The sequence below is a fragment of the Bombus huntii genome, unplaced genomic scaffold (assembly GCF_024542735.1).
Source record: "Bombus huntii isolate Logan2020A unplaced genomic scaffold, iyBomHunt1.1 ctg00000058.1, whole genome shotgun sequence".
NCBI lineage: Eukaryota > Metazoa > Arthropoda > Insecta > Hymenoptera > Apidae > Bombus > Bombus huntii.
This window is the reverse complement of record NW_026099319.1, coordinates 721,713-747,020: the sequence shown is the minus strand read 5'-3', so window position 1 is coordinate 747,020 and position 25,308 is coordinate 721,713. Positions and strand designations below refer to the sequence as shown.

The 25,308-nt window shown below is 38.5% G+C and overlaps 1 protein-coding gene and 2 long non-coding RNA genes across 4 annotated transcripts in view; 2 read left to right on the top strand and 1 right to left on the bottom strand.

Moving 5' to 3' along the window:
- LOC126875780 (katanin p60 ATPase-containing subunit A-like 2) overlaps positions 1 to 25,308 on the bottom strand; it is a 292,008-nt gene that overhangs the window by 158,631 nt on the left and 108,069 nt on the right. The gene's annotated exons all lie outside the window — the stretch shown is intronic.
- The window catches only part of LOC126875819 (uncharacterized), a 122,002-nt gene that overhangs the window by 75,963 nt on the left and 20,731 nt on the right, over positions 1 to 25,308 (top strand). The window lies entirely within an intron of this gene.
- Positions 641 to 2,324, top strand: LOC126875840 (uncharacterized). 2 transcript variants are annotated; one of them, XR_007693724.1, is made up of 3 exons: positions 641 to 902; positions 1,438 to 1,480; positions 1,563 to 2,324. It is a non-coding gene; the product is annotated as an uncharacterized LOC126875840 (long non-coding RNA). The 2 variants fall into 2 exon arrangements; XR_007693725.1 differs by lacking the exon at positions 641 to 902 and adding an exon at positions 1,191 to 1,295.

The following is a 25,308-nucleotide window of genomic DNA, read 5'->3' as shown; positions in this document are numbered from 1 at the left end:
GCCGCCAGGCCCCCGAACACGCTCATGCGTCTGGCGAAGGGGACACACGAACTGGGGGGTCTCGGAGAGGGTTGGAGGAACTCGACGTTATGACCGTCGGCCCGGGACCCTCACGGGATGGGATGCGGCGACGCCGCAATCGCGGCGGGGCGGTGAGATCCGACGACGAAATGTCGTCATGCTCTTCCTATTCGACCGCTGCCGGGACGGTCATCGTGGAGGTTTTAGTCGGTTGGAGTCCGGCATTACCACGCCGCATTTCCCCAGAAGCGACCTGGTGTCCGTGCGGATTTCCTCCACGTTAATAATAATAATTATAAAAAAAAAGTTATTTTTCACGTAGTTGACTCATTGCTGATCGATCAAGATGGAATCTTAGGATCCGAATTTTTCGCAGGATGCAAGGCTCGTTTGGATTACGAGCGAAAACATATAAGTGGGGAAATATTTATATCCCCTTCGATACAAGAGAAAAGATAATCGTGCGGAAACGAAGTTCGGTACCATTACAAATGTTCGATTAACATTACAAATCTGGAGATAAAAGAGGGATTTATTCCCAAAATCGAGCCAATCAAGGGAGTCTATTTTGGTAATGTAGGTGCGAAGAACCATAAGGCACAAGGATATACAAGAGTAATAAATACCACATCGAAAGATTACGAATTTATCACACCTACAATAGTAATTAAAGAATTTGAGAACCTCGCCTCGCCGCCTGAAGTTCCGTCTTCTTGATTATCTCACCTTTTTTTGGACACACGGAGTCTGCTGAAGTTTCGTCTTCTTGATTATCTTGTTTACGCTATTTTTAATTTTCCACATCCTTGAGACACGTAGATGCTGCTGAAGTTTCGTCTTCTTAATTTCTCATGTTTCGTTTGGTGTTAGTGACATACGAGGTGCGTGATAAAATGTAGATATTGTAGTAGCTCGTATTTTGTTGATGTTTCGTCTGCGATGCTTCCCAGGCCTTCCCTACTGATGCCAGTGGAACGTGCCAGGCGCGTGGCAGCTTTGTCCTTGCTGAGGTTGCATTTGTGATGTATTTGGTAATTTCCTTGCTCATGTCAATGAAACGTACAAGGCGTGTGGCAACTTAGTGTTAGTCGAGTCTTTGCACGTGTAACACGCTCTATTTCCTATGTTCCCCAAGAATTATTAAAATTCCAATGGCAAGTTTTTGATACGTCATTCCATAGGAGATGGCGCCAAGTGGTAGTTTGTAATAATTGTTAATTTGCTTGGCGAGTTTGTTCTGCTTGGCGAGTTTGATTTGCTTGGCGAGTTTTTAGGTTAGTTTTTCCTTTTAGGTAATAATATGCATTAATTCATAGTAATAAGTGATTTTGATAGTGTTTGATTATTCGATATTTTGTATGATTGGTAGTGTCGATTTTGTTTATTGCATTTTCATGTTTTCCCTTATGAATACAGGTTATGTTGGATCATGGATACTGATATGTCTGAAGCTGTAGAAGTATGTATTATTTTAATTTGTTTTGACTTCATCCTGTTTCGCATTGTTGTTCGTTTTCTTAAACTTGTGTGTTTTATTTTAGTGTGAGAAGAAGAAAAAAAGTCGTAGGCCGTTCAAACCTCCTCCGAAACGTTCTAGGAAACGTGGTCGTCGTGGCGGCGCAAAAGCTCGTGGGCAGAGGTTAAGGAGGCTGGAGGGATCGTCTTCCACAGAGGGTAGCAATAGTGTGGCTCCAGCCCCATCGTCGAGTCTCGGTGATCCTTTTGGTTATTGATCTAACCTTCTCCGATGAGGACACCCTTCAGTTGCCGCCAAGTTCTCCTTCGATCGAAGTGGTTGATACAGATGCCTGTGCCAAGGTTCGTTTTTGGGAGGAGATCCCTGATCAAGTGTTGGAGGCTTACCTACGCCACCATTCCTCAGGTCAGGCGGGTACTTGTCCGGACGTACTCTCATGGTGTTTAAATAGGTTTCGTGAGATGTATCCGGATGCTCCGTGTGTGGATTTTGACTTTACTTGGTAACAGTGCCTTATTTGTTCATGTGTGTATATATGCCTAAATGTGTTCCCAGCGGGTGTTATTTTATTGGAGTGATTTTGTCTATATTCTTATATTTTATTTAATAAGATATGTTTTGTTTTCTGCGTTGAAAACACCGTAATCACTGGTTGATACAGCGAACAATTGTGAACGAAATAGATCGAAAGTTGATAGAGTTGTTTTATTCCAGACAATTCATTAAATCTTGAGCAAGAACGATTATTTCAATTTTGAAACTATACTCTCTGTGAACAATCTGGATGACATAGTGATTTATTCAAGATCTCCTCACGAACACGAAATTAAATCTAACGAGTTAATGGAAATACTAATGGAAGCCAAATTGCGATTGCAACCCAATAAATGCGAATTCCTACGACACGAAGTTATTTGGGACACATAATCAGTGAAGATGGTGTAAAACCCGATCCACAGAAGATCGAAGCCGTATCGAAATTTCCACGACCAAAGAAAGCAAAAAATATCAAACAGTTTTTGCGACTAGCGGGATACTACCGAAGATTTATACCTAATTTTTCCAAAATTGCAAAACCATTAACACAACTATTGAACAAAGACATCCCCTTTAAATGGTCGGAGAATCAAGAAAATGCATTCAACAATTTAAAAACAGCGCTAATGGCAAAACCTATTCTGCAATGTCCGAATCTTTCCAAACCCTTTAACTTTACGACAGACGCTTCAGGTTATGCAATAAGCGGTGTAAATAGGATAATCAAGAAGACGAAACTTCAGCAGAAGATAAGCAGCACCCGCGTTTCCTCAGGTAAAAGGGAATATGAGAAATTAAGATACAGCGTAAACAAGACAACCAAAAAAAACGAAACCTCAGCTTAAGCTAGCAATTACGATATTCACATTTTGTCACAAGTTAGTTACCATTTGGTCAATTGAAGCGTTTACACCTCCACTCTGTCAGTCTGTCTCAATTGAAATCTATAAGTATTAACTACAGTTTGTCTTAATCGGAATCAAGTTAGTAGAAATTTATAAGTATTAACAAGAGCTACCATCTTTCGATAGAAGTGTTTACACCGTCACTCTGCCAGTTATCTCTCGAATAATTGTTTCAAACGAAATTTATAAGTGTTAACTACGAAGGTTGCCCAAGCGAAATAAGTGCCAAAGTTCGATTAACCGCCGAATTGTATAATAGAACGCGATTGACTCCGCATACATTTAAGGTGAGAATTTTAAAGTTCGTATATTCTCTGCTCTGATAACTTCGCAGTTGTACGATATTTGAAATCGGAATAGAAGTATCCGTCGGCAGTTGCAATCAACGAACAAGAATATCAAGCACACGATTAACGCGGATTTTGCCCAACACATTTTGGATTCACAACGACCGTTCTCTGCATTAACTAGTGATCTGACGCAGCCGAAACGTTGTGCTAATTACGGTGTTTTCAATCATAGAAAACACCTATGGTCTCCGTGTTTCTCTTCCCATTATTAGCACATATTGGGCGAGAGGGACGAAGATCTGCTTCGCGCGGCCTCCTCGGGGGCGATGGCCTCCCCTAGCGACAAATTAATCGGTTAGGGAAATTTGCATTGTTGGCTCGATCAAGAGGATCGGAGTGCAAGGAGTGTACTGTTAGTAATTCATGAGAGACCCCGGGAACACTTCTGTCAAACGTCAGGATGACCACCGTGGAGTTTTAGTCGGTAAGAGACCGACGCTGCTCTGCTGCTACCGCAGAGGTGGAGTGTCCACGAGTATTTCTCCACGTACAAAAAAAAAAAAAAAAAAAAAAAAGAAAACAAGCGGAGTGCACTGAGTGCGTCGTCGTCCCACGACATCCCGACATAAAAATCATGCCGAATTCTCCAGAATGTGTTTTAGGCAGTGCAAATTTATTCATTGGAAATGACTCTTTTAATGAGTATCTGGTGAGAGAACCGAATAGGTATCATTATTAAGTTATAGATAAATACAAAATTACATCAAAAACAAAGAAATGAACAGAAATAAAGAAATTTTTAGGCCTACCAGTTCTAACGAGACCAGTAAAAATGAATGCTCTCTACGACTATTGGTCAACTGATCCATGTATGGAAACTCCATTCTTCTCGCAAGTAATAAGCAGAAACAGATTTTTACAAATAACGCAGAGTTGGAATTTTTGCAACAATTCGACGACGAAATATCATCGTGTTCTTCCTCTTCGACCGTTGTGAACGCGCTCGGCAAGCGATCATACCGGAAGATTACTGGGTCAAGGTTGGCCTCATGGAGGGCGAAAGCGTCCAGCGCTGAACTCCAACGGCGCACGTGGTCACTGTCACGACCGGCATACTTCAAATCCGACGGACTGACGATAGAGATAAAGATGTGGCGGCACTCGGCGACAATGTATATCGCTGAAGTGCCTAATGAACCATCAACATCCCAACGGTCCTTCCACCGAAGGTTCTAAAAGAAAGAGCACGTGGCAACGATCGCGGACGCCTAACAAATGCATGGACGGTGAGGATGTTGAGGGATGACAAAAGAAAGTAGTCGGATCCGATCGAAAGTAAAATCATAAGAGTCAGTCTTAGAAAGTCACGCCTAGAGTTCGGAGGTAGATTGTAAAGTGTATTGATGTTAGAAAAAAAAAATAAAGTATTCTTTTTTTATTTTTCACCTCAAATTCCTTTTTTATTTTGTTATTTTACGTGACATCACCACCACCTCCGCCGTCGCCTCAACAATGGCCGATCTCTGCCGTCTCTGCATCCGCGACGGTGCCGTTGGCGGCGACGACGCGCGGAAAGAGGATATAAAGATGGAATCGGATGAAAGAGAAGGGACCGAGAAGGACAGCTAACCGATTCACGGACATGAACACGCGGACAGCGCATATCTGCGGAGGAGGATGCGCTTTCTGGAGAGTGAGATCAGTCGTCGCCAGAAGACGGTGGAACGGCTGACCAAGGAATGTGTACTAAGAGGGCAGTAACAGAAGGAAGTGTAGCGACACTCGACAGCAAACTTTCCAACGGTTTCTGTCCCGTGGCTCGTTACACAAAGACCCTATACAAGACAAGATGATTGCCAGATGCCGATACATTTTTACAGAATATTTTCAGTTAACCTAAGGGAACGCTACAAATCTTAGGATTTTGTTAATTAAGGTCCTTCAAACGGACAAACAGTCTTTATCCCAATAGTCCCTAAATCTACCACCTACTACGGGAAGATACGGAAATCTGCTTTTCTCACGTACGACGCTTCCTACTAGCATCTTTCTCTCAAGGATGGTTAGTATCCTTTTCCAACCACCAACTCAAAATTTAGTCAATTAACAACGACGTCCACTTCCCTCACTTTCCGAACCAACGCTTTCCTAAACGAATCCGATGATCTCGTATCCTTAGACACACCCCATCATAGTTTTTCCTATCCAGCATCATCGTGACGGAAAGTCAGTCGCGAGACGCCTGTCCGAATTGATAGTTGATAGTTGGCAGCAATCACTGGTCCGAGTTGCTCGACATCTCAGGCAATCATCGTCCGAACTCGTAGCGCATATCGAATCGTATCTACCCGAATCTATCCGAGTTCGAACTTGTAATCGCGAACCGCGAACCGCGAACCGCGAACCGAAATTAATAACCGCGAGTTTTACGTCAAGTATACTCACCGAATATATTTTGTTAATAAATATTTATTGTTAAACATATTCGAGTGTTCCTTCAATACCTATCACGCCCATCACCTCAGAAGTAACGACGGTGAAGGGCAAGCGGTGGGGATCACCACTACGAGGGGACGAAAGGAGATGCTCCCGGGGCCCCAACGGGAATGATTATGGGCCATAGAATAAGAATACATATAAAAAATTTCCTGCAAAAAGTGATAATTTCGTGGATAGAAGATTGTGGATCAAAGGAAAACGACGAAGAAATATCTAGTACAGCAAACACTTATGAGCTGACAAGCAGATCATCCAGACTAGATCACCCACAAAGACTATCAAATTTCGGAAAACATAAACTTATAAACATAGTGTCTAGTCGTCGGAGTAAAAAAGCCCCAAAACCCCAATGTAGAATTTGCACAATTAAAAAAGAAAAGAAGTAGAACATGTTTTGTCTGTAAATTTTGCATTGCAATGTTCCATTACACAGAAGCGATTGTTTTGGACGATATCACACTTTTAAAAAAATATTAAATTATTATTTGCTTGAGGAAAATCATTGTATGGATTATGGAATATTATATAAATATTAATCTAAAAACGATTCTAATAGATCAAATAAATATCAATATAAATATTATAAGTAATTTCGCCAAATTTGAGTTAACATTTCTATAGGTATGAGAAAAAGCGCGTATATTCCCGCGCGATATCCTAGAGTCTAAACAGAGCTAGAGTCTAAACTGGCTTCAACGATGTATCTGCGACCGAGTGAGAGGTAGACAGTACATAGGATTTTCAACCGCTACTGGTCGGTAAAATGATACGATAGTACACAACAAGTGTATAAGGTGAAACCGTGAATGTGCGTGCGTGCGTGCGTGCGTACGTGGATAACGATAAGGCGAAGCGAATAATATGCATAGTGAATCTTTTCTGTCTTTTGTGAAGAAAGGTTTTATTTTTCATTCTTTTGGTCTCTTCCCTCTCGTTTCTTTTTTCTTTTCTTCTCTCCAGCGTCACATGAAGCGCACAAATGTCCAAATCTTTCCACGGTTCTTTCTTGGTTCACTATATTTTGCGAATGAAATTGTACTTCAAATCCACTATATCCAAACGTCTTCCCCTATCCTTTCCTATTTCTCTACCTATATGTCGGAGATGAAAGGAAAGCCGAAGCCTTTCCTTGGAAATTTTCGAAACATCCTCTAGTACTTTAGCCTAGATTTTATTATAGCTGTAATTGTTTAAAATTAGTGATAGCGAGATTGGCTTCGAGGTGACAATTGGTCGCCGAACGTAGCCACGGTCACGAGATAAACGTTTTGCCTAACGGAGGTCTGACGAGTGGTTGTATGGGTTTTCCGAGAAGTGTGATTGTGGCGGCATGCGGCCTCGAGAGCGGGCCTAGCCACGTGTGAGGTTACCTCGGAGGTGCCGATACAATGGGACATACATTGGCTAGTCCACGCGAAGAGTTGTCACGCGCCCAAAATTCCGATCTTAACCCGACATATATTTTAAATAACCCAGAGCGGTCGGAGCCTATATCGAATCGATAAAGTTTGGACCCACGTAAAAATAAGTATAAAGCTCAGGAGTTTGTCGTTTGGGTATTCAATTGTGTGTTCACTATCGTTACTACTCGCACTCCGCACTCGTACTACAAATCGACAAATTTTTACAATTTGTTAATTTATCAACCACGGTTGATCATTTTACAATCCACAGGAAAATGATAACATGCTCGATATTCTAGTTCGTGTTTGAAGATACATAAAAAATACATATTTATGCACTTCCTATACTACTCAATATCTCATTGAGCATGCGAAAACTCGCTAGTAGAACGCTAGTAGTAGGTTATGAAAATACATCTAATTCATAAATATATTGTGAAAATTATGTAAAGAAATATAAATAGAAGATAAATTTGAGATAACAAAATGATAGCACGCGCCATACAAAATATATTTTAGAAAAAATAAATGATTTCTTATACTTTTTTACTTATATTTATTTACCTATATTTTTACTTCCCTTGTAAAATATCTATTATATTTCGATGTACTCAGTTTTTTAATATTTTCATGTTAAATTATATTATTCTTTCAGAGTTATATAATTTTGCTCTTTCACTATTTGAAACGATTTCCTTCGACGAAAACCACGCCATGCTTTGAAATACAACTTTTCAAAACATTTAATGTAAAAATAGGCAGGTCATGATCCATACTGATATATACATATTTTCTCATTTGGAGTTAACATCGCAAAAAGTTCCTTCTTGCTTAAATTTCATTTACGATAAGTATCTTCTGTTTGTTCCTCAGTCATAATCACGGAAATAAATGGTCGAAGTGGTAGTGTGCATCGAAATATAAATATAATATGCTCAAATATACTAGAACTGCTAAAATATTCAACAAGGGCGGTGGTATAGGCAATCGTCATCGAGAACAGATGACTAGCAATCGTGTTATCGTAAGTAGCTTGTTTTTTCTTGTTCTTTATTTTGAGATTCAGCTTCCATTCCTTACATTCATCAACTCTTTGTATTCTCCTTATTTCCCCTTCCCTTTTCACCATTTTCCACTTGCGGCTCATTTCTTCACCCGGAACAGAGTATGTAGCTGATTTTCATCGAACAAACCTGTTCGAACGTCTCACACCACTTTACGGATACTTGCATATAACTATAATACGCATCTTCATTCGTCTCTTATTCATTGAATGGATTTGAGAGACAGCGATTCTGGCGTGCTTTCCTCTAAGCATTATCGTGTTAGGAATGTTCCTACTAGAGTATATATGTTTCGTAACGGTGATAAATAGACCGAGTTCGATGGACTTTCAAATGGACGGAGCAAATTTCTGATGCCCACATTTACTACTATAAATAAATCAATGCATCATTTGATTAAGCAGTTTCAGAAAACAGTCTGAATTTAATTTGGTAGGACCGTCATTTTAAAGATATCTTCAGGATACGCGGGACAGCGTACTCTATATATTTAGTATAGTTTAAAATGATATTTTATAGGATTCTCAAATCCGAGTCGAAATTGAATTCATGAGCAGTTGCAGTTTCCATACAGGCATGTATGTATGTTTTCACTTAAAGCCTTTTTGACAGCATTTCACAGATGAGGCACCAAAGTTTTCTCTGCACATTGTCTATTGACAGTCTTGAGCGCAGTGAGATCATATTTGAAGCTCTCGAAAAATTAGTGAATAAAATTATTGCTAAACAGATCGAGAGAAAAGGAGCGTTAGATGCTCCTCTTATTAAATTATCAGAGAATTAAAAGTTGTTTCCTTTTCATTTTTACTATTTATATCATTTCTAAAATAATACTAACATTGACAATAAAATTCGATTGGGTTAGACATCTTCGCTTTAGTGATAAATAGTTGTTACGCAATACATTTGTTCAGTTGAGATGTACCGTTGAATACAAATACAATATACAAATTGTATTATAATTTATAGCGTAACTATGGATAGATTTCAATGGTAAGAAGATTATTTTAAACTCGTACAAGCATATGCCTCTGCTCAAAGTGATGAATCTTTATGCTCTTGTTCAGCAACTGGCCTAATAACATTTATGTGACAAAAAAACATATACATCTAGAAAAATTGTATAATACACAACTCACTTCTCGATAAATGTGCGAACATGTGTAAGATGTTCGAATTTCGAATATTTTTCAGATATTCATCCACTTATGTGAAGAACGATTTTTCGCATGAGTCATCTGATTATTTTATTTTTTCTCCGAATGTCCGTACGTTATGTGTGTATTCTGTACATCCTCTGTGAACGCTTTCAGTCCTTCCGGCTTCAGTCCTTCGTCGTTTCCACGATTAGGCCGGTGTCGCTTATTTTTTTTTCAACTGCTGTGACTTGTATTCCCCCTTTACGGGGGATTACTAGCGTGAATAGCGCGTCGCTCGCTTCTCCGCTGGTTCTTATTTCACCATCCTCAACTTCCGACCGGATTATAACCACATTTCTCGGTGGTTTTACCGCCATTTGTCCGCTTTATTGCTGGCCATCTTCACTTTTTCCGCGTACGAGAGCTGTTTTGGCTCGGCCTTCGTTGTTTTCTTAACGGCCGTTTTAAGCCGCTTGCTGGCTTCCAGCGACTTACTCACAGCGCTTAATATCGCAGTTTCCTTATTCTTAGCTTTTAGCTTGTTCTAGCCTTCCGGCTAGATGACAGTTGTGGGGCAGGAGATTCTCCACAAATCCTCCCATATCCTTAAAGTAACGCATTATCGTTGCGGTTTGCCCTTGTTAACTTTGTTGCTTGGGTCGTGGCAGAATGGTAGGACCCTCTTTTCCATATCGCTAGCTCGTTCCCTTATGTCGGGTATTGGCCGCGATTCTTCTTTAGTATCCTCCTTCTCTTCATCAGACCGCTTCTTGATTTCTGGGCTGTTTTGCTTTATCGATGTAGCGCTTATATTAGTATATCTTTAGGGGTTGACCACTCTGCCCCTTTTTCAGGCTTTTGCGTTTTCAAGGGTTGCAAAACCATGCTTGCATTCGTGGCGGGTGGCGGGTGGCGGGTGGCGGGTGGCGGGTGGCGTCTGCCCACGTGAAGACATCTGGATTACATTCGTGGCGTACTGTTTGTACACACGGACAGTGTACGAAGCGACGCGAACACAACCTATCTGCATGCCGTCATCTTGGGTCAACGCATGCTGTCAGGAGATCTTTAAAATGTGTCCAAGGATGTTGACCGATGTAATTGTTAACAATGACTTGGCTTACTTAGAACCAGGCAGGCAACCGCCAGAGGCAAGGGAGGTGAAGAGGCTCTACAAGCATTTCTGGGGTAGAACTGCACCTCCAAATCCTATAATCCTAGGAAGTAGAGCCTCGGAGTTGTCATTATGTGAATACTTTCTTGTTTCACATGATCTAATAAACCAACACTTCTTTCCACTTTTTTTAAGAAACTGTTTTGAATCGTGCAACATTTTCGATCGATTGCGATATCTCTGGTAATTGCATAGTTTTATTTGTGAATATTACACAAGTAAATATTTCGTTTTTTCGTTCAGATAAACTGCAACGTGATATTATTTTATATCACTGTTGCTTGATCATATTGCACAATTTTTATGCCAAGAGAAACATGCTAAAATTCTACATGTAATTTCTTTAGAGATAGTTGTACATTCAAATCATACAAATATATTCGTCTATAAAGCGATGAAAATTTCCATAATTAGGAGGTTGGCGTATGCTGCGTTTTATATCGCGCAGGAATAATTAACTCCATTTCTTCCAATGACGTTATTACAGAAATTCATACTAACCACATGATCATCTGATTTAAGTGCACGAACGAAAAAATCCATCCGTTATTATTTTTTTCCTTCCATATATCTATAAGTGTTATTTCTCCACTACCCAACATGTTCATATTCTAAACGTATCATGCGCATCTTCTTTCCGTTTCCGTCCCAAAGTTCGCAACGCAAGTATATCATTTCTAATCTTTCCACTTTTCTTCTCCTTTTCTTTTATCTGAATAATGGTTTAGTACTGCATGATTCTTAGGAACATCTAACGCATTCGAGTCAAATTATTTTCCATCACTAAATACATCCTTTCTTCGATACTTCCTACACTGCATACGTACTTTCGTAATTTCTATAGCTTTTCTCTACGGCGAGAGGCGAGAAATATCCAGCGTTTCAATGTTGGATGTTTCAAATGTTTACATCGTTGCAAAAGCGTTGATCGTTTAATAAAAGATCGTTTAATAAGACCTACTATTTTGGCATATCCTTTGGCATTCGTTGATACCGGCGATTGCTCTCTGCTCACCCTTGTGTTATATTTCACAGACCTTTCTAAGGATTATGTTACCATGTTTCAATATCCATTAATGAATTTTGTAATTTTTAAGACGTTACAGTTATTTGTAATGTATATATAGTCTTACTTTGATTGACAAACTGATTTACTTGCATAATTTAATGAGAAGTAAAACAATAAAATATTGCGTATAAGCTATCATTTTGCTTTCAAAACACCTTAATAGTAATCGATAAAAAATATAACAAGATTCTATTTAGATTTCCTTCTATAACTTTCATATCTTTTCTGCATGTATATAATTTATAAAATATAACATTTAAAAAATATAAACTGGTAAAACATATAATATTCTCATGGGAGAATGTTCTCATTTCTCCTTGTACCGTACATCAATTAATGTCAAATTATACTACAATCAATAAAAATATAGCAGCAGAAATGGAAAATGTAAATAACCCATGGGAGAAAGCAGGGTATCTCTTGTGAAGACACCACAACTCCCATGATCTATTGTCGCAATCATAATTAACTAGAAGTGGTTAGAATGAAATAATTACGTAACTGTAACGCTGACCGTATGTTATGCCAACAATGGGAGCCGAGGCAGTAAAACTCGATAGCGACACATATACCCGTACGGCAACACGTGCTTGCGTGGCGATTACGAAAAACCGACGGCCAGTAGATGAAAGAAGGCCACATGCAGTCGAATGAAATCAAATATTAAAAACAGGGCCTAGGCTAATTAAGATTCTCTTAAGATGTTCACTACCAGCATCACACTATTATGATGCGTCGATTTTCATTCAGAGGTAAGAATCATAGATATGAGAAGACAGTCTCACGTACGATTTCAGGAAACCCAAACTGCAACATCCCGATTCCCACGGAAGTGAAGCCCCAGTGGACCACCACTCCGTGGGGGATGGCATTATAAATAAGCGTAGCAACATAACGCAGCGCTCATTATTATTTTAATCATTCTTTGTGCTCATTATAATTTACGTACCATATTGTGCTCATTATTTTTGTATTCATTCTTAGTGATCATTGTTATTACGGTTCATTATTATTTTGTTCACTCTTTGTGTTCATTGTTACTACGTTCGTTATTGCGCTCATCATTGCGTTTAAAAATTTTGTACAGTATTTTGCGTTTCGGGGTCTTTAGTTTTTCGGTCAAGAAAAGAGAGCCGCGACTAAGTAAAAAGAAAATTTTATCTTTGAAGTCCTCATTTCATCGCTTAGACAGAAACGGGCAATGTAATTGCGGTATTAATCCAGTTAGTAAATTGTTCAGTCTGTATCGAAATAGATAAATAAAGTAAACGTTGATAGTAAACTATATTCGAGTTCAAGTAATAAACCCAACAAAAACATCGACGACCACCGGAGCAGCTGAGGTAATAGCGCCAGACAGCACCTACTCCTCAAGGTAAGAAAATTAATTTTGAAAATTTCCTTCTTCACTGATAATTTCGTTGCCCTCGAGAATCGAATTAGAACTTCCTATCATCGATCTCGTTTTATTTTCGTGAACGGTTTTGAAGATAGAATCATTGTTTAAACTTTAAACAAAGGGGTTGTCCGCTGTGTCGGCTTGTGCGAACGGTGTTTTCAGCTACTCAAACACCCACTGATCTTCGCATTCCTCCTCCCATTGTTGGCAAAACATTGCCCGTCTTTGGGCAAGGCTTGCGAAATCACACAAGTCCCGCACAGAGAGGACCATTAAATACATCGTCGGGGTCAATCGAAAATTAAGAGCAATACCGGAATTGCTATTTACCGATATTCTTGCCATCATTGCATGCGATTGTAAGAGAGAAATAGCAGAACAATTTCCCTTCGAAAATTTAACCAAAGGATCGTTCGCTGTGTTGGCATGTGCAAACGGTGTTTTCGATTATCGAAAACACCCATCGACCTTCGCATTCCTCCTCCCACTGTTGTCAAAATATTGCCCGTCTTTGGGCAAAGCTTGCGAAACCACACGAACCCCACACAGAGAGGATCGTTGGAATCATCCTCGATTATTAAACTCGAAGGGCAAGAAAATTGTGGCAATAGAAACCATCGTAGTAAATGAACTGAGCTTTGGTTCTAACGACAAACTACTATAGCGAAATTAAAAGAGAAGAAGGCAAACGTGGGAATAAATTTATATCAAACAACGAAAATTCACATTCTTATCCAATCCATCAACGCGAAAATTCTTGTTCTACCTCCTCTAACTAACTAATATACACATATACATATATATATATATATATATATATATATATATATATATATATATATATATATATATATATATATATATATATATATATATATATATGTGTGTGTGTGTGTGTGTGTGTGTGTGTGTGTGTGTGTGTGTGTTTGTATATATGTTTGTATATATGTTTATATATATGTTTATATATATATATATATATATATATATATATATATAAACCGTACGCCACCATCTCGTTGTCAAACTTCGGCGCCTCTACACGAGATGTCTGAGGGAGGGAGTCTACCCACGAGCGTGGCGGACGGCGAGGCTGGTCTTACTCCGTAAAGAGGGCCGAACGGCGACATTGCTGTCGGCATATCGGCCGATTTTTCAATTTTGGACGATTTGTACGAGAAAGAAATGATCAGACCAAGCAATTCACCATACGCAATCCCTTGTTGTATTAGTGCGGAAAAAGAATAAAAAATGCATCTCTGCGTCATCTACGGGGAATTAAATAAGATCACCGTGAAAGACAATTTTCCGGTGCCTTTTACGACGAAAGAGAAGAATTAGAATTCCTAAAGTACCTACTATACAAAATAAAAGCGCAAATGAAACGAGAATTCGCAAACGCTATAAACCATTACTGGACAAATAAAATAAGAAACATCTCCAAAAACGACTCAGCCAACATGTTCCCACAAATAAATCAAATCTTCAGACCAAAAGGACAAAGCTCCATCCCACCTCTCAAATTGCCCCCAGAAGAAACCTCCCTCATCCAAGAAGCAGGTATAACAATACACAACACCACCAAAGACATCGAGGGTAACTTCATAATAACTAAAACAACGGAAAAACTAGACATCATCGGCACCCACTTTTCCAAAATACACACACAAAACGAACACATGGGACGAGATCAACTAAACAGAATTATCATCACCGAAACAAACTTAAAAATGAAATGGAACAAGACAAAACGCTAAACAAAACAGTCTGTACATTCTCAAACGAAAACACCGCAGACAACCCCAAACAACCAGATCCAGAAATAAACTACTTCACAAATTACAATCAACCAAACACAATCTTCTCCAAACTAAACAACAAAAAATCCTCCGGCTTCGACGGCATCCCAAACGTTTTACTCAAGCGCCTACCGAACAAAATAAAATGGTACTACACAGTACTCTTCAACAATGCTCTAAACAACACATATTTCCCCAGAAAATGGAAAAAAGCCAAATTGATAGCTATTACAAAAAAAGACAAAGACGGCTCATCGCCCGCAAACCTACGACCCATAAGTCTCCTCCCCAACATAAGCAAAGTACTTGAAATAATCATAAACAACCCCCTAACTTCCTTCTGCACAAAAAATGACATAATCGCAGAAAATCAATTTGGCTTCAGGCACAACCACTCCACAATCCACGCAATAAACAAACTTACGTCGGACATCTGCTGGGCCCTAAACGCAAAACAACGAGTAGCCGCCTGCTTAATAGACATCGAAAAAGCTTTTGACACAGTCTGGATCCCAGATCTCATATACAAATTGATCAAAATTTTCTAATTAATCTAATTAAAATAGTCTGGGACATGATCACAAGCAGAACATTCGTAATGACCGAAGGTTCAAACACATCAAGCAAAGAATTCTCCATAACAAATGGTCTGCAACAAGGTACAGTAAATTCCCCGCTACTTTTCAGTATTTACAATAGTGACTTTCTAAACCTCTTTAATTTCAATACATCCACCCACAAACGCTCCATAGCCTTCGCAGATGACCTAATCATCTACGTAACAGGCCGCAAAACTAAGACAATAAAAACTGAACTGCAAGAACTTTTCGAAAAAATAAACGACTATTACCACGCGTGGAAACTAAAAATCAACACAAGCAAATGCGAAACCATACTATTCAGACCCAAGTTAAGTGAAATCGACCCAACAGAAAGAGAACACTGCCGAAAATTCCAAGTAAGAGAAAAAGCAAACAAAGGGGCACTCATACCACACAAAAACTGCTCATCCTTACGGCGTACTCTCAATAGCCTTAAGCACCCGTCATAAATCCGAGTAATTTGCTTGCTAAGGTCCTTCCGACTCAACAAATGTATTTTTCTCAATCACTTTTAGACTGTTATCTACCACGGCTTGCCAAGGGAGAGTTGGGTTTTTCCACGTACGATGCTTCCTAATAACAACTTTCTATCGAGGGCAGCTAAGACCCTTCTTAGTCCGCCAACCTTCGTTTAACCAATTAACAACGAAGCCTATTTCCCTCACTCTCTTAGCCAAAATCGTCATCAACAAATCCGATGGTCCCGTGCGCTAGACACACCCATCACTAGCTTTCCTCCGACACAGCATCGTCACTCAACTTCACTTCTTCTACACCGTTGGAAAAGTCACCTCGTTCTCTTACGACATCGGGAGAGTCAAGTCAACTAGTCAGTTTAACGCTAACGCCTAACGTGGCAGTCTAAGCATAACGCTAGAGTAGCATAATTCACGTAAACTATTTTAGTCGGTTCTCGGTATTGTCGAACATACATCTCCTCTACTAAATATATTATAGTGCTACGTCCACTAATACACTAAATCCAATTATAAGAGCCCTGCTCTAACGTACACATCTATCTTATCTTCGTGCGATAAGTGATTATCTATTTATCTATGCTCAACAGTGTAATCTAAGTGTTGGAAATATATAATTTACAATTCTGTGAATCACAGTGTTATACAAACTAAATCATCCCTATTATCTCAACGGAAATCAGGGGATCGGTCAATTCGTGGCGTCGATTGCTATAATCGTAACGGGAATTTACGACTCTCGTTGACGTCTCTCCTCGCGATTACGTCTCCCCGCGATTGGTCGAAACTACATAAAGAATGGTTTTCATCACGTAAGGGTTTCAAAATCATCTATTAAATATACATCTTTTGTACAGTTCGCACACCTGAAATTGCCTTTAGAGCTTACTAATGCCCCGCGTGTTTTTCAATGATATATTAATTTTGTATTTACCAATCTCGGTAAAAAGAATAAAGTCGTATTATATTTAGATGATATTTTAGTCGCTACAGAAACGCTTAAAGAACATATTTTGATTTTTTGAATGTTTGAAGAAATTTTTCATTTAGCTGTATAAAACGATTTACAATTCCATTTAGACAGATTTTCTTTTTTTATATCGCGAAGTTACATATCTTGGCTAACTAATTTTAATGAATCTAGTATTCGTTCCAGTCGAGACGGCATTGAATCTGTCCGAGACTATCCACTGCCACGAACGGCGAAAGACGTACTGCATTTTGTGAACCCAGCAAGCTATTTTAGGTATTTTATTCCAAATTTTTCTATTTTAACGAAATCCCTATATGAATTATTAAGAAACGATGCGAATTTCCAGTTTGGCGCGAAAGAAAATACGGCCTTTACGTGTTTAAAAAGGTAAATTAGCTGATGAACCGGTTTTGATTATCTATTCCCCGATTTTAAAACAGAGTTGCATTGTGATGCCATCGCAAGTGATTTCGGCGCGGTATTAATTAACAAACAAACGGACGGTTTCTTTCGACTTATATTTCATTTTAGTAAACGAACCACTATCGTAGAGTCAAAATATTGCAGCTTCGAGCTGGAACGTTTAGCCGTTATTCATGCCATCAATAGGTTCCATATTTATATTTATGGGATTCATTTTAAGATCGTTACCCATTACGATAGTTCGCGTCTCACGTTAAGCAAACAAACAGTCGACCCACGCATTGCGCAATGGGTGATCTTACAAAATTGAATGTGAAAATGTCACATGTTGACGCATTAAGCCATTGCTGCAGTGACCTTATCTTAGATCCAAACTCAAACAAATTGTTAAATCAGGAAATCCAACAGACAACTTTCGTTAAATACATCTGGAGTTACATCTGGGTCATAAGTTGAACTGGAAGAAACACATACAAGAAAAAACTAAACACTTACATCTAATCAGAAATTCCATGTAGCTCGTAGCAAGAAAATCTAAATCAGACATATGCAGCCTGGTCTTATGAACTACAAAAATGGGGCATGGTTGCCACCAAATCAAATATGAAGAAAACAGAAACCTTCCAATCAACTATACTAACATCGATACTAAGTGCACACAAAATTCTCTAAAGCATATCACGACAAAATGGACAATTACATAAACTCGCTTGCCAAAAATAGTAATCCTTACTTGGGCTTTCGGTTCGGTTCGGGCCGAGGGTAACACACGGACGGAGATCTCTGTGGAAAAAGTGAAGTGTGAAGGGAAAAAGGAACAGGAAGCATAAAGAGGCATGAAGAAGGGAAAATAAAGAGTGAGCATACGAGGAGAAGGCAAAAGAAAAGCGAAAAAGGAGACAAGAACGAGAGAAAGCTACAAATAAGAAAAACTAGAAAAGAAGAGGTTAGGAGGCTAGAAGCGCGGCAAAACAAAGTAAGGTAGGGAAACGGCAGATGGCGACAAACAGGGGAAGACCAAGGAGTACTGGTAAAGCAGTCTTCAAAAATACACTGGACAAATACAGCACGACAGAAAAAGAGACACCAGCCAGAGAGAAAGTAATGGAGGCAGTGGTGGAAAAAATAGAGAAAATGGAAAGAGGATTCGAGGCAATGATCGAGGAAATAAAATATATAAATATATATATATTGGAAAAGCAAGTGGAGGAGCTGAAGAGAGAAATGAAAGAGGAAAGGGAAAGAAGGGAAAGAAGGGAAAGAGAGACAGACAGAGAGAAAGGAGAGTGGGAATGGGAAAAGAAAGAATTATTGGGTAGAATCAGAAGAATTGGAGAGGATCAGGACAGGGCAGAGAGAGAGGAAAGAAGAAGAAACATAGTAATCAAGGGAGTGGACTGGAACGAAGGAAGCAATGAAGAGACAGTAAAGGAGTTTATAAACGAAAAAATGAGGATAGGGGCAGAAGTAGAAAAAGCACATATGATAAAGGTGGGGTGGGGGTGGGGGCAAGAACACAATAATAGTGGCAACGATGAAATCAATGGAGGAAAAAATAAGGATAATGAAGGAGAAAAGCAAATGGGAAAAGCAAGGGGGAAAAGGCTGACAAAAAAAGAAAGGGATGGGAAGCAACACATAAGAAGGGTAGCCAGAGAAAGAATGGAACAAGGCGAATATGTAAGGACAGGATACAAGAAACTAACAATAGAAAACAAATGGTACAGGTGGAACGAAAACGAAGAGAGGCTGGAGGAAGAAAGAAAGAGAGGGGAAGGAAAATGAAAAAAGAGGAACAGGAGGGGGAACTACAATGGGGATGAAAACGTGCTTCTGAAATGTAGCAGGGCTAATAAGTAAGGACAAAAGAGAAAAGTTAAAATATAGACTACCCAAAGAATTCGACTGGAAATGCAGGGCAGCAATGACAGTAAGGAAAAAAGGAAGAGCAAAGGGAAGAATAACGACGGGTATAAATAAAAACCTAAGAGAAATAGGATATAAAGGAATTAGTGATAATATAGTTGGAAGAAAAATAATGTACAATTACAAGACGTATAGGATAATGATGGTTCATAATCAAGATACATAAGGGACATGGAAAAAAATAGAGGAAAGAGTAGACGGAAGAGAAGAGGAAGTGGTGATCATCGGCGGAGACTGGAACGCAAGAACGGGAGAAGAGGGAGGGTCGATAAACGAGGACGTAGGGAAAGAAAAAAACAGACGATCAAAAGACAAGACAATAAACATGGAAGGAAGAACACTGCTAAAGATAATCAATGGCAGCGATAAAGAAGGAGAGGAGCGGACCTATATTGGCGAGAGAGGAAACTCAGTAATAGACTATGTGATTGGCAATCAGGAGGCGACAGAAGAAATAATTTACATGAAAATAGGAAAAAGAACAGAGTCAGGCCACATGCCGTTAGAAATAGAAATAGGGGGGGGCGGAATTACAAAAAAAATGAGGAAAAGGAAGAAGAAGAGAAGGAGAAGAGGGAATGGACAAACAAAAGTGTGGAAAAATACTTGGACGAATGTCCAAAAGAAAGACTGGACCTGCAACGGAAGAACAGTAGCGGAAATGTGGACAGAAATCAACAAGAAGATAAACGAAGCAATGCAAAAGAAGAAAGTAAAGATAAGGAATAGAAAGAGAGGAGAAGAGAGTAAAAGAGAGATGAGAAGGAAGGTGACAAAGTTTATGAAAGGAAAATACAGTAGAGAAGCTCTTATGGAGGAAAAAAGGCATTCAAATAGAGGTGCAAACAAAGAAAGGAAAGATACGAAGAAGAAGAAATGGTGAAAATCAAGAAGATCAAAACAGAACAAGAAGCGTGGAAATACATAAATAAATACAGAAGAAGAAGAGAGAATATAGATGAAGATTATATGAAATAAGCGAGGAAGAGTGGAAAAATCATTTTATGGAAATTTTAGAAGGAACAGAGCACAAAGAGGGCAGGAAAAAAGAGGAGCATCGAGCAGAAGAGAAAATAATGGAGGAGAGAGAAGATAATATATAGAGAAGGAAGAGGAAGAGGATATACAAACTAAGAAACTTGAAGGAGAAGAAAGCAATGGGGGAAGGCGGGTTAGAAAATGAAGTATGGAAGTATGCACCGAAGGAAGTGGGTGAAGCGTTATGGGCTCTGTTAAGGAAAATATGGAATGGGGTGGGGATACCAGAAGATTGGAAAAAAGGAGCAAATATGTCCGATATATAAAAAGAGGGACAAGAGAGCAGGGAAAGGTTACAGAAAAGTAACATTAATGGATACAGCATACAAGATCTGTGCAGGGATACTGCACGAACGACTGAAGGCAGAGATTGAAAACAAACTGAAAGAGAGCCAATTCGGATTCAGAAAAGAAAGACGCGGTATTTGTGATAAACCATATCATAGACAAACAGTTGAGTAGAGAAAAAGAAAAACTACACGCCTGCTTTGCGGACTTAAAAGCGGCGTTCGACAGGCTAAACAGAAAGAAATTGGAGGAGAAAATGAGAAAAATGGGGATTAACGAAAACTTAACCAGAAGGATTAAAGAGATATACGCAGAAACAAAGAATGTGGTAAGAATCAAGAATAACAACACAAAAGAATTTTGGACAGTGAGGGGAGTCAGACAAGGATGCCCGTTGAGCCCTACGTTGTTTAACATCTACGTGGCGGGGCTGGAAGAAGAATTAAGGAAAGGACAAGTCGGGGGGGGGGGGGCATAGTGGTAGGAGAAAGAAAGGTATGGTCATTGACATATGCAGACGATATTGTGCTGATGGTTGATAGAGAGGAGAAGCTAAAGGAAATGCTAAAGAGATTCGAAATATTTTTAAAGGAAACCGAATTGGAACTGAGCACGAAAAAGGCCAAGAGTGTAGTTTTCGAGAAAAACGAAAGAACAAGAGGAGACAAAGAAAATGGAAATGGGGAGAACGAGAATTAGAAGAAGTGAACGAGATAAGATACCTAGGGTACATACTACTGAAAAAACGGTAGTGATGAGAAACACATAGAAGACAGGAAAAAGAGAGCAAGAATAGCAATGAAGAAAACATGGAGCGTGGAAGAAAAAATTTCCAAACAGGACAACAAGAGGAGAATGAAGATGTTTGGAACGCTGGTAGAGAACGTGGCGCTGTTTGGAGCATAGGTATGAGGCTGGAACATGGAAGAAAGGCTGGATAGAATACAAAGAAGATATGTGAAATGGAGCTTAGGTTTAGATATGACAACACCGAATTATATATCGATAGAAGAATGTAAGCTAACAGAAATCAAAGAAAAAGTATTAGGAAGAGCAGCAAGGTATGAAGGGAAAGCCATAAAGTCAAAAAAGGAACTAGTAAAGAAGTGCATAAAGGAAAGAGAGAGAAACTGGGGAAATGGCCAATAACGGAAAAGAGCAAGAAAGAGAAAGAAGGGACTAGAAAGGATGAGAAATGGAGGGACACAGATGGAAGTAAGAGAAGAGCAAGAAAAGATGACACTAGACCAAATTATAGAAGAAAGGAGAAAGAGAGAAGCAGAAGAGAGGGGGGAAAGGATAAGGGAATCAAAGTATGACAAACATTATAGAAAAATCGCCAAAGAAGAGTTAGCAAAATACTTAGAAGGGAGGATGAAGTGGAAGGACAGAAAAATATTAGCAAGATTCAGATGTGGAAACCAGACTAAATCAAGGGAATACTGGAAAGAAGAGGGAGAAAAAAGATGCAAGCTATGTAAAAAGAAAGAAGAAGACCTGAGACACGTAATAGAAGAATGAGAAATAACAGGAGAACCAAGGGACACAGAAAATGATAATAATAATAATAATAATAATGATAATGATAAGAATAAGAATAATGATAATAATAATGATAATAGTTATCCTTACTCATCCTCAATTATTAACAAATCACACACCCATACATTCTAATTAAAACGTTAAAAACCTTCCTTATTTTATTTTGTTTTTTTTTTTATTATGGGTAATAGCACAGAAATCCCCATGCTATAGTAATTAGCAAATGCTACAAAAATGTAAGTATTTGTAGAAACAAATAAGAACGTTTAATAAAGGAAAAATTAAAAAGAAAATGATAGATACTTCTACCTCTCAGAGGGATCAAGCAAAAGGACCAAACGCATCGAGATCTACAGTAAGACACGGTAAACCGGCCTATCCTGTTCAATATCCATGTTTAGTGTCCTATTATAAATGTATGGCATGAACAAGAACGGCAATCAAAATAATAAATCAGCAATAGCATTCGTAAATGATATGTTAATTACATCAGAAACAATAAACCGTGACAAATAAAAATCCAGCTGCAAGACCTAGTCAAGAAAGTAGAAAATTACGCTTTCCAACACGGAAGCTAAGAATCTACACCCATAAATGTGAAACAATCTCGTTCAGTCCATATATTTCAAAAACTTCAAAAGCAAAGTACGACGTGAGAATAAATTCGAAAATATTCTTCCATACAACAGAAAATATCAACGGAAAATTTTCCGATGCAAACAAAGTTAGATGCTTCGGAGTCCATCTAAACTTCGGGTTAAATCACAACGACAACATAAAGACACAGTTATAGAAAGCAGATAAATTCTTCTTATACCTCATAAGACTACCTTGCTCGAAAGATTCGCACAGATCAATAAAACTTCACTGCTACAAAACACTAATTAGACCAACCATTCTAATGTATGGTCGTTAAATCTGTTTCAATGTAAGTGTCAACGCGTAAGTGTCAAAGTGTCAAAATCAAAAATTAAGAATCATTGAAAGAAAATACATCACAGCATGTTTAGGAATATATAGATTGCCAGAATTGAAATTTAGCAAATATAGCAAATCACAAGCTATACGAAGAGCCCAAATTAATCCATATCGATTCTTCATTCTTAAATTAGTCAGACCACTGGTCAAAGATACACAAAATAATCATAAACTTCATCGTCGCCCACAATCTATAGTCAAACCCGTTATACCATAAACACATTCAAAAAACAGGTTATTTCCCCCCGGAATCCTTCACCTGTTTAGATAGCGTGAAATTAATCCAAAACAATAATAACTTAGCATTATTCTATCACTACAGCAGAAACGTAATAATAAAAAATACTGTACGATAGCGACATAGACCATAAGGATAGCAATATAAGACTTATGTATAAATTGTCAACCGTAGATTTAAGTGAGACACTCAAAGACAATAAAGATAAATATTGGTGGCTAACCACCGTAGAAAATTAAATTATAGCGATAAGAAAACCGTATGTTTAGTTAGTAAATGAACCAAAGATTGTAAGCAAAGATCACAAAAGAACAATGCAAATGTCACGTAAACTTGAGGGTTAGACGATAAAATAAAATAGCTGAGTCGTAACACAACTATTAATTTTGTTTTCATTAATCTTTATTATGAATTCAGCAATCACAATGAAATACACACTGAATTAACACACACAAATCACAATTCACTCCAATCACCTTATGTAAAACCTAGTTACACTGATACGTTAAGTACGCGACTGTTATAAGGATAGAGACCGGTAAAGATATGTTGACTATTCTAAGGATACGGAATAAGTGAAGTTTTACTGACGATACTGTGTCTGGGGAAAGCTAGGGATGGGTGTGTCTAAGGACACGGGACTATCGGACTTGTTGATGATAATTTTGGTTAAGGAAGTGAGGGTAGTAGACATCTTTCTCCGATTGGATAATAAGACGGTTGGTGGACCAGGAAGGGTTTTAGCCGCCCTCGTGAGAAAGTTGCTAACGCAACATACCAGACGCGAGGAAAACCTACTTTCCCTGTTAACCCGTAGTAAACAATAAACGTAAAAGGAAATCTAAGACAAGAGATACTCGCTTGGCCTGAAGGACCTTAACTATGAAAATTCCAAGACCCCTGGTGGGTACTTAGGACTACTGAGGGCACGCGCCAAGAATGTGCAGACATCTGGGCGCCATCCTGCCCGCGGTGTGTGGCCTGGTCTCTGATGTGAATTGACGTTATACAAACACAGTTAAATTAAGAAAATGTTCCCTGCAATTGTGTAATCATATATACGTAATTATATATCTCATACGTTTATTCTCTTTCTTCCCCCTCCTAAAATGTCAGCGATCCATAATACAATATCGGGCCTCCCTATACTAGTTTGTAAGTTCATAGTGGGATAAGGAATGGTTACATTGTAAGTCAATAAATGGTAGTATGAAGTGCAACGTTTATGTGAGCACCTATACTAGGCGTACATTACGCAAACATTAAAAACTTCCCACAAGCTGAGACCCTCAACTCATAAATCAAATTCTTTTTATTTTTGATTCATTGTGGTAAATGAAATCATTTACCAACATATTTGTCACACTTTTCTCATTCAGATAAGACCAACCACGATATAATTTGGAGCATATTTGCTTACTGAGTAAATGATAATTAAATACATATCAATAAGTAAATCTAACATCACAAATATATTAGTAAAAGTTTAATTTTGGAAAAGTTAGAAATAAAAAAGTTTTACTTTTGATTCAGCACATAGATACATTGTCTCCGCGCTATCTGCCACTGGACCATATTACACCACCACAAAATATCCCGAAGTTCTTGTTGGACTCAACGGGTATAACATCGCATATACTTTGCATATTTACTGCATAGACCTCCGCAGTTTATTTAATTTTTTATAATCATTGTAACAAAAGTTAGTGTTATAATTTCATTTTATTGCAGCATAAGTCCAGTTTTTGTGTGTGCAATAAAATATTGTTATACTACTATCACCAGGAACGATGTGTAAAAGTACACTTACAAGAAAAGATAAAAATTTATTTCACAGTTATACTTAAATGTGGCATAAAGAGTAATATCTGAAAGAAAATTTCAGAAACATTGATTTCCAGAATTATTTCATTACTTTCCACATACAGTTGTCAATATCCACAGTTGGCTGAATCCCACATGTAGAGTGTAATAAAAGAAGAACAAGACAATACGATAAAATGTTGTAAGAAGCAAGAAATTCTAACAGTGAAATAAATAAAAAAAAC